A 9127-nucleotide genomic window follows, 5' to 3' on the forward strand; every position below is an offset into this window, starting at 1 on the left:
GATCATCTTTTTGGAAAAACGATTTTTTTTTTTTGGCTGCGCCGTATGGCATGCAGGATCTTAGTTCCCTGACCAGGGATCAAACCAGTGCCCCCTGCAGTGGAAGCACAGAGTATTAACCACTGGACTGCCAGAGAAGTCCCCAGAAAAATGACTTTTTTAAAAATTGGTTTTTTGTAAAAGAATTATGTGCTCATTTTAAAGAATTCAAACATGTAAGAATTGTCCCAACAATTCCATTCTTAGGTATATACCCAAGAGAAATGAAAACATATAGCCACATAAAAACCTGTACATGAATGTTTATAGCAGCATTATATTTTTCTTTTTTTTTTTTTTTACGCGGGCCTCTCACCGTTGTGGCCTCTCCCGTTGCGGAGCACAGGCTCCGGACGCGCAGGCTCAACAGCCATGGCTCACGGGCCCAGCTGCTCCGTGGCATGTGGGATCTTCCCGGACCGGGGCACGAACCCGTGTCCCCTGCATCGGCAGGCGGACTCTGAACCACTGCGCCACCAGGGAAGCCCTATAGCAGCATTATTCCTAACAGCCAAAAAAATGGAAACCCAAGTGCCCACGAGCTGATGAATGGATAAACAAAATGTGGTATATTCACACAATGGAATATTATTTGACAATGAAAAGGAATGAAGTATCGACACGAGCTACAACATGGACGAACCTTGAAAATGTGCTAAGTGAAAGAAGCCAGATGCAAAACACGATGTAGCGTATGATTCCACTGACAGAAATGTCCAAACTATGGGACTTCCCTGGTGGTCCAGTAGTTAAGAATCCACCTTCCAATGCAGGGGACGTGGGTTCGATCCCTGGTTGGGGAACCAAGATCTGCGTGTGCCTCAACTAAGACCCAACAAAGCCAAATAAATAAATAGATGTTAAAAAAAAAAAAGAAAGAAAGAAATGTCCAAAATAGGCAAACCTATGGGAAGTAGATTAGTGATTGCCAGGGGCTGAGGGGATGGGGAAAGGGGGTATGGGGTTTCTTTTGGGGGTGATCAAATGTTCTGAAATTAGATAGTGGCAATGGCTGTACAATTCTGTGAATATACCAAAAACTACTGTTAAAAAAAAAACCCCAACTTCAAAAGGCTGAATTTTGTGGTATGTAAATTATAGCTCAATAAAGCTGTTATTAAAAAACCACAGTAGAAAGAGGAAAGTCACCCCACCCCAGGCTCCCCCAAGTAGCCACTTATTCACTCCATAAATATTCACGGAGCGCCTGTTCCCTGCAGCCTGCGGGATGAGGACACAAAGGGAAGCAAACAGCTCACATCCTGCGAGCAAAGGCTGCCCCGGCGTTCAGAGCCCCAGAGCCAGGGCCTGCACCACCTCGATGATTTCCACGGACTGACCTCTGCCCCTCACCTCCTCCCTTCCCTCTGGTACCCCAACCCCATTGGTCACGGAGCCCACCCCCTGCTCACCGTTCCTCAGCCCCTCCTTCCTCCCTGCCCTTCCTACCCTGTCACTTGACACTTCCACCACCTTCCCTGCTCCTGACCCCAACCCTAGTCAAACCCAACTCTCCGCCCACTCTGCGCCTCCCCTGGGCAGCTGGATGCGCCTGGAGCAAAACACGCCACCTTGCCAGACGCCTCACTTTATTTTTTATTTTTTTGGCGGTGCCCGGCGGCTTGCGGGATCTTAGTTCCCCCACCAGCGATTGAACCTGGGCCATCGTCAGTGAAAGCACGGAGTCCTAACCACCGGACCACCAGGGAATTCTCCCAGCCGCACCCACTTAAAAAAAAATCCGTGACCTGAGTCCCGAGTGGGTCCTCGGGGCTACCCGGATGTCACGATCCTTCACTCCCCATGACCGTGGCCCACCTTCTCTTCTCCCTGTAAAATGGGGACACTAGTATTTCTGCCTCTTGGGGCTGTTGGCTGCGTTAGCACCTGACACATAGTAGGTCCGCAATCGGTGACGGCCACGAGGGATCATTATCTCCGGTCCTCTGTCCAGGGGCTTTCTGGTGACCTGGTCTCCGAAGAGCCCTACCCTGCAGTCGGTATTTTGTTCCAGGGCTGGGCTGCCACGGGTTCTTTGCCGGAGCGGCTCCTCCTCCGGAGAAAAAGGAGGGGGCGTGGCCCAGGGCAGAGGAAGCGTGGCTGAGCTCAGGGTGGGAGCGGGGAGGACGCACCTTCCTGCAGCCAATGTCCACGTGACGGGCTGAGCCTGAGTCAGACCAGAGGCCAAAAGGGAAACTTACCAGGGCCTCAGAAAGGGAGTGTGAAGGAGTTGGGGTTGCAGATGGCCAGGCACCCCAGTCTGGACCTGCCCGGAGGGGGGCCGCCCCCAGGAATCCAGGCTGTGCCTCCTTCTAGGGAACTGAGACCAAAGCCCAAAGGAAGGAGGAAGTGCGAGCCTTGCTCCCCAGTGACTCACGTCATCCTTTGGGGCAAGTCAACTCTGCCCTCCTTCCCCCAGGGGATCCTCTGCCCTGGGTCAGCCTATTCAAAACACCGACCCAACTCGCCCGCCCACACCCTTCGTTCTTCTACCTCGAGATGTTTCCAGATACCTGCCTGGGTCCACAAGTAAGTCTTGGAAGATAATAGAAACAGTGGGAGGGGCGGGAAAAACCCTGTTGTGGAAATCAGGACACCTGGGCATGGTGCTACCCTGCTGTGTGAGCCTGGCGGGTCTCACACCCTCTCTGGGCTCCAGTCTCCACTTCTGTGAGAATGCGCAGCTGGATTCCACGTCCTCTGGTTCCCTGGCTCTGGATTTCTACCAGGGCTTGGGGTTCCTCCATCCGGCCATTGCCCTCAGGGATAAAGTCTCATCCTCTTCACACAGCCCAAGGGCCCTTGCTGACTTGGTCCTGACCTTGGCTGGACCTCATTCCCGCCCCTTGCCACGCCCCCAGCAACATGCAGCTGCCCAGTTCAGAGAGCAAGCACCTGGGACGCTCTGGAAGAGCAGCTCGCTGACCCCCACTCATCCTACAGTGGACGTCACGCTCTCTCCAGCTTTCCTCTCCTGACCTGCCAGTTATGTGTGTCCCCCAGCAGAGGCTGTTCTGTTTTCTCTCTCCCTCATTAAACTGAGTTCTGTGCCAAGGGCAATGACGGCATACAGAAGGGGTCAAGGAATATTTGAATGAATGAATGAAAAAATGAATGAAGTGGAAGCTCCAGGCAAGCTGCTTGTGGCCATCCCAGAGCTGTGCCCTGCCCAGGAGGTGGGGGTGGGGTGCTGATGGAGGGGTGTAGATTTTCAAGGGAGGTTCCATCTGGGCTCAGCCAGGCCACAGTCCCAAGCTGACTGGCCCATGACTCAGAGGCCCCAAACAGAGCTTTCACAACCCTCCCTGGCCTTTCTGGATCTGCCTTCTGATCAGGCCTTCAGGCTAATACCTCTCAGGTTTCTCTCTTGCTCCAGCCGGTCTCAACTTGAACTTTGCAAGCGCCCCGCTGGCTTTAAAGGACCAGCTCAAGATTCTTGGGCTGGATTGTATTTTCTCTCCTAAGGAATTCTTGCTCTGTTTACAGAAAGGAAAAAAAAAATGCCACCCACGCTGGTTAAAGCTCACCCTGATTTTCTGAAATCTCCTCTCCACCCACCCCTCATTTGGCATCTGTCTCCTCGTTGCTGGCGTGGTCCCCCACCGCACCCCAGGACTCCCAGGCCATACGGAGACCCCCTGGGTGGGGGAATGGCAGCCCCAAGGCTTTGTTTACACTGCCTGCCTGGCCACAGCCATATGGGGCCACCAGGGGCTTGCTCTGATCCTGGGAACTATTGAGAACAGAAGTCCACATAAATTGGGTTGGGTCCCCCACCTCTCCTTCCCTGCCCTCTCTTCCATCAGTAGATCCCTCCCCCTTTTGCAGACGTTTCCCCTCCTCCCAGCCAAACAGATTCATTTGCAGAATGGCCTCCTCTTGTCCTCGTGTCTTCCTGTCAGCGAAGGGCAGTGCCTCCTGGAGCTCACAGCCTTCTCCTTTGTCCAGTTACTTTTAAAATAATAAACTTTTAATTTTAGAATAATTTTTAGATTTCCAGAAATGTTACAAAGATCACAAAGAGAGTTATCTTACACATTTCACCAGTTTCCTTTTTGATAACATCTTACATAACTACAGCACATTTGTCCAAACGAGGAAAACAACAGTGGTACAAAACTATTCATTAGGGGCTTCCCTGGTGGTGCAGTGGTTAAGAATCTGCCTGCCAATGCAGGGGACATGGGTTCGAACCCTGGTCCTGGAAGATCCCACATGCCGCGGAGCAACTGAGCCCATGCGCCACAACTACTGAGCCTGCACTCTAGCGCCCATGAGCCACTGAGCCCAAGTGCCACGACTACTGAAGCCTGTGCGCCTAGAGCCCATGCTCTGCAACAGGAGAAGCCACCCAATGAGAAGCCCGCACACTGCAACAAAGAGTAGCCCCCGCACCCTGCAACTAGAGAAAGCCCGCGCACGGCAACAAAGACCCAACGCAGCCAAAAATAAAAATAAATAAAATAAATTTATATTAAAAAAAAAACTATTCACTAAACTCCACACTTTATCCAATTCACTAGTTTTTCTACCAATGTCCTTTTTCCGTTCCAGGATCCAATCCAGAGAACCACATTGCACTTAGTCATACGCTATTTGTGATGAGGAAATTATAAGTATCTCTGTTTTACAGACGAAGGAAGAAGAGATCAGAGGAGTAAGTGACTTGCTAGGCAGCAAAAGCAGTGGAGGAAAGGGATTTAGAGCTGGAAGCCACTCGTGGTGCGACCTGAGACTTAGTTTCCTTGTCTGAAGGGTGGGATCACAGGTAATTACTTCATGGCAGGAGCAAGGACTAAAAGAGACCATGTCTATGTGAAACCATGCAACTCAGATTGGGACTTGAACCCACGTGCTGGTGTAACAGGGAAGAGTCAAATCTGACTTCATGTTGGATCTGTTTCTTTCACTTTAACCTTTGCTTCCCAGTGCTTTTGTTCACTAGGAGGATACTGTCTATACAAAGTGGCCTGCCTCAGGGAACCCTGCCCCTCTACCTGAATGTTAAACCAAAGTGCCTTTGTTCAGGGAAACATCCTGACCCTGTCCACCTGTGGATGGATGCAAGAAAGAAGAAATTGGGACTTCCCTGGTGGTCCAGTGTTAAAGAATCTGCCTTCCGATGCAGGGGACGTGGTTTCGATCCCTGGTGGGGGAACTAAGATCCCACATGCCACAACTACTGAGCCCGCGTGCCTCAACTAGAGAGAAAGAAACCCCACATGCCACAACTAGAGAGAAGCCCGCACTGCAATGAAAGATCCCGAGTGTCTCAACTAAGACCTGACACAGCCAAATATAAAAATAAAATAAATAAAAATAAAATAAATAAAAATAAAATAAATCGTTTTTAAAAAGAAAGAAAGAAAGAAAGAAAGAAAGAAAGAAAGAAAGAAAGAAAGAAAAAGAAAGAAAAAGAAAGAAAGAAAGAGAAAGAAAGAAGAAATGAACACATCCCCTCCCTGAGGCTGGCCGTTCCAGGGGACATTTGCAAATCTTATGGCCTTTTTACTTGACTTCCTCATCTCCTCCCCTTCTCTGTTCTGTAAAAGAAAAACTGGCATCCAAACCCCGCGAAGATGGTTCTTCAGAGACATTAGTTTGCCATCTTCTCGTTCTGCCGGCTTTCCGAATAAAGTCGTTATTCCTTGCCTCAACGCCTGTCTCCGATTTACTGGGGGTGAGCAGAGCAAGCTTGGACTCGGTAATACTGGGACTCGAACCCAACCAAAACCCAGATTGGGACTTGAACCCACGTTCTTTTAACTGAGATCACACCCCTGGTCTCAGGACTTAATGAAGCTCAGGTTCTTGATGTCTCATCACAGAAAGAATTCAGTGAGAGCCAAAGTGATGGTAAGAAGTGGATTTATTTAGAGAGAAGCACACTCCACAGACAGAGCGTGGGCCATCTCAGAAGGCGAGAAAGGCACCAGGGTGCAGGGTTGTCAGGTTTTATAGGGGTGGGTATCATCTCCCAATGAGTGGGGGGAGTGGTCCAGCTATTTTGGAGAAGGGGCGGGGATTTCCAGAAATTGGGCCACCGCCCACTTTTTGACCTTTATGGTCGGCCTTGGAACTGTCATGGCGCCTGGGGGTGTGTTATTCAGCTTGTTGACATGTTACAGTGAGCGTATACTGAGGCTCAACGTCTAGTGGAAGTCGACTCATCCGACATCTTGGACCCATTTGGTTCTAATCAGTTTATGTTGTGTCCTCGGGCTATGTCATTCTTTTAAAGGTTGTGCCCTGCCCCCTTCCCTCCTGTTTCATACCGGCATTTCCTGCCCACGAGATGGTAGCTGTTGTTACTACTGTCAGCGTCATCATTACTGAGAAGCCCAGATCTCTTCAACCCCAAGTTCTTGTCAAGGGTTATGTCTAGAGGAGGCCCTGCCCCTCACCCTCTGGGCCCCTTTACCGGGGAAGAGGACAGGCCCTACCGACCTTGCTTTGAGCAGGCCCTAAAGATTGAGTTAGAAATCCCAGGGTATGGTCCCACTGTGGCCGCTGGCTGTGCATGGCATCTCCCTGGACCTCAGCTTCCTCAGGTGTAAGGAGGGGATGTGAGGAGATGTGGGGAGGGCTCTGTGGGGCAGCGGCCGGCCCCCCAGCATCAGTTAGTGTGGGCCATCCCTGGCCCCACCGAGTGGCAGGTGGTCACAGCCTGGGCCTCCCAGTCAGGCAGGCCTGGTGCCCATCCCAGGTCCACCTCCGTCTGCTTCGTACCCTTGCTGAAACCCTGTCAGGGATAATCATCCCCAGCTCTCCAGCCTCGCCCCAAACAAGAACTCAGAAAGGCAGCTCCCTCTGCCCTTCCTTACCCTCAGGCCTAAAGAGATTGTGTCTTCAGGTCAAGTAGCTGGTTAGAGGCTTAACCAGAGGGAGAGCCAGGTCTCGTTAAGACCGTGTGTTAAAAGATCAATTTCGGGCTTCCCTGGTGGCGCAGTGGTTGAGAGTCCACCTGCCGATGTAGGGTACACGGGTTCGTGCCCCGGTCCGGGAGGATCCCACATACTGCGGAGTGGCTGGGCCCGTGAGCCATGGCCGCTGAGCCTGAGCGTCTGGACCCTGTGCTCTGCAACGGGAGAGGCCACAACAGTGAGAGGCCCGCGTACAGAAAAAAAGAAAAAAAAAAGATCGTTTTCAAGAAAAGATAAAATCATGACTAATCATGACTCCCATACAGATAAAAAAAAAATGAATACGTGTTAAACATTTTGTTTAACTCAGAAGGGAACCAGGTGGATGTTACAACCGGCAGCAGAAGGACATTCACGTTTATAAGTCAGGAATATTGAAATGAATGGGCAGATGTAGGTGAAACTGAGTTGTCCACAAGGGGATGGGGGAACCTTTAAGGAGGGGATTTCTCAGTTACTGCAATTTACAGAGTTGTAAAATAGCTGAAAGACAATGAAAGGCTAGAATCCAATAACCAGGAAGATGGTGCTGCGTGCAGACAGTCTGTAGTTTTCCACTGAAGTGAACATGTATTTTCTGCAGAAGGAAGGTCATGGGTAGGGCACAGTCCAAGGTCTCTGTGCTGATGCTCATTCACGAGATTAGTGTGATTCACACACTATAAATACAAGATCCTTTCTGAATGCATCCGGGAAAGTACATCTCACTTGCAAGAGGCCTGCAGCCTAAAATCAGCCGCTCTTAAGATGAAGGGCTCAAAACATTTAAGAATTTTTTCAGATGGATTTTGGCATCTGTGTTACACGATGGGTTCTGGAACATTCTAGAATGTGGGTGTTTGTGATCTGCGTCTGTAGCACTGGCCTGTAGTTTTTACTGGACCTGGTTTGATCCTGACTCTGATGTGCAGCCCTCGGCAGTTACACCATCTCTCTGATTCTCTGACGTGCAGCTTGTCTTTGAGTCGGGATATTAACAGTAGCTACTTTGTAGACTACTATTTTTTAGGAGGAGCTATTCACCTGATGAGAACTGTATTGTAAACTGATAAAACCATTTCTTTGCAAATGTCCTGTGGCCACTAGGATTCTTCCTTATCAGCCCAGTCTTCTCTTCTCTCCCCAAACTTGATCCCCTTCTGCTCTCCTTTAATCCCTCATTTCCACCATTTGTGTCCCTAGCAGAGTAGCGAGCAGCATTTGGTTGCCCTGGAGGGGTTGGCACATGCTGGGTGTGGCCTCGGGTTAAGGGGGACTCTGGGGACAGGGTGACAAACTGGAAGGCTCAGGGTTCCCTAGCAATCTCACGGTGTCCCTTGTCCTAATTCTATGCTTACCGAGCCCAGGTTCCCAGATATAGACTTGCAGGGGTGGCAGCATGGGAATTCCCAGGGGACCCTCCTAACAGGTAGGGGTTTGGGCAGATGAGAAATTCAGTCTCTTGACATGGGTCTCCCTCCAACACCCATGTTCCACTTGCAGCAATTCCACAGCCACATCGCTCACTTTCTAGTTTTCCAAGTCGTTTTCTTCTCTCAGCCTCACTGCAACCATGTGCAGTGGGCAGGCAGGAATTATTCCCATTTTGCATCTGGAGAAGCTGAGGACCCCGTGAGGGGCATGAGAACGTTGGCTCCCCAGGGCTCAATGTCCGGTTCGCTAGCCCATGCTGCCCTCTAGTGGCCGTGCATAGCACCTGCCTTCAGGAAGCCCAGGTCAGCCTGCAGCATCTCACTCACTGGGTTCGCGCACAGTAATGGACAGCCTTCCTAGGACCCCAGTGTGGGGCATGGCACGTCACCCCCTCGGGACTCTTACATCACTTTATCAGCTCCTCACCCTGTCTCCAAGCATTCAATTATGTATACTATTAAACTGTGGTAAATTGTACATAATATAAAATTACCACCATAACCATTTTTAAAAAAATATTAACTTATTTATTTGGTTGCACTGGGTCTTAGTCGCGGCAGGCGGGCTCCTTAGTTGCAGCACGTGGGCTTCCTTAGTCGCGGCAGGCGGGCTCCTTAGTTGCGGCACGTGGGCTTCCTGAGTCGCGGCAGGCGGGCTCCTTAGTTGCGGCACGTGAGCTTCCTGAGTCGCGGCAGGCGGGCTCCTTAGTTGCGGCACGTGGGCTTCCTGAGTCGCGGCAGACGGGCTCCTTA

The sequence above is a fragment of the Grampus griseus genome (genome assembly GCF_964374135.1).
Source record: "Grampus griseus genome assembly, chromosome: 1".
Classification (NCBI taxonomy): domain Eukaryota; kingdom Metazoa; phylum Chordata; class Mammalia; order Artiodactyla; family Delphinidae; genus Grampus; species Grampus griseus.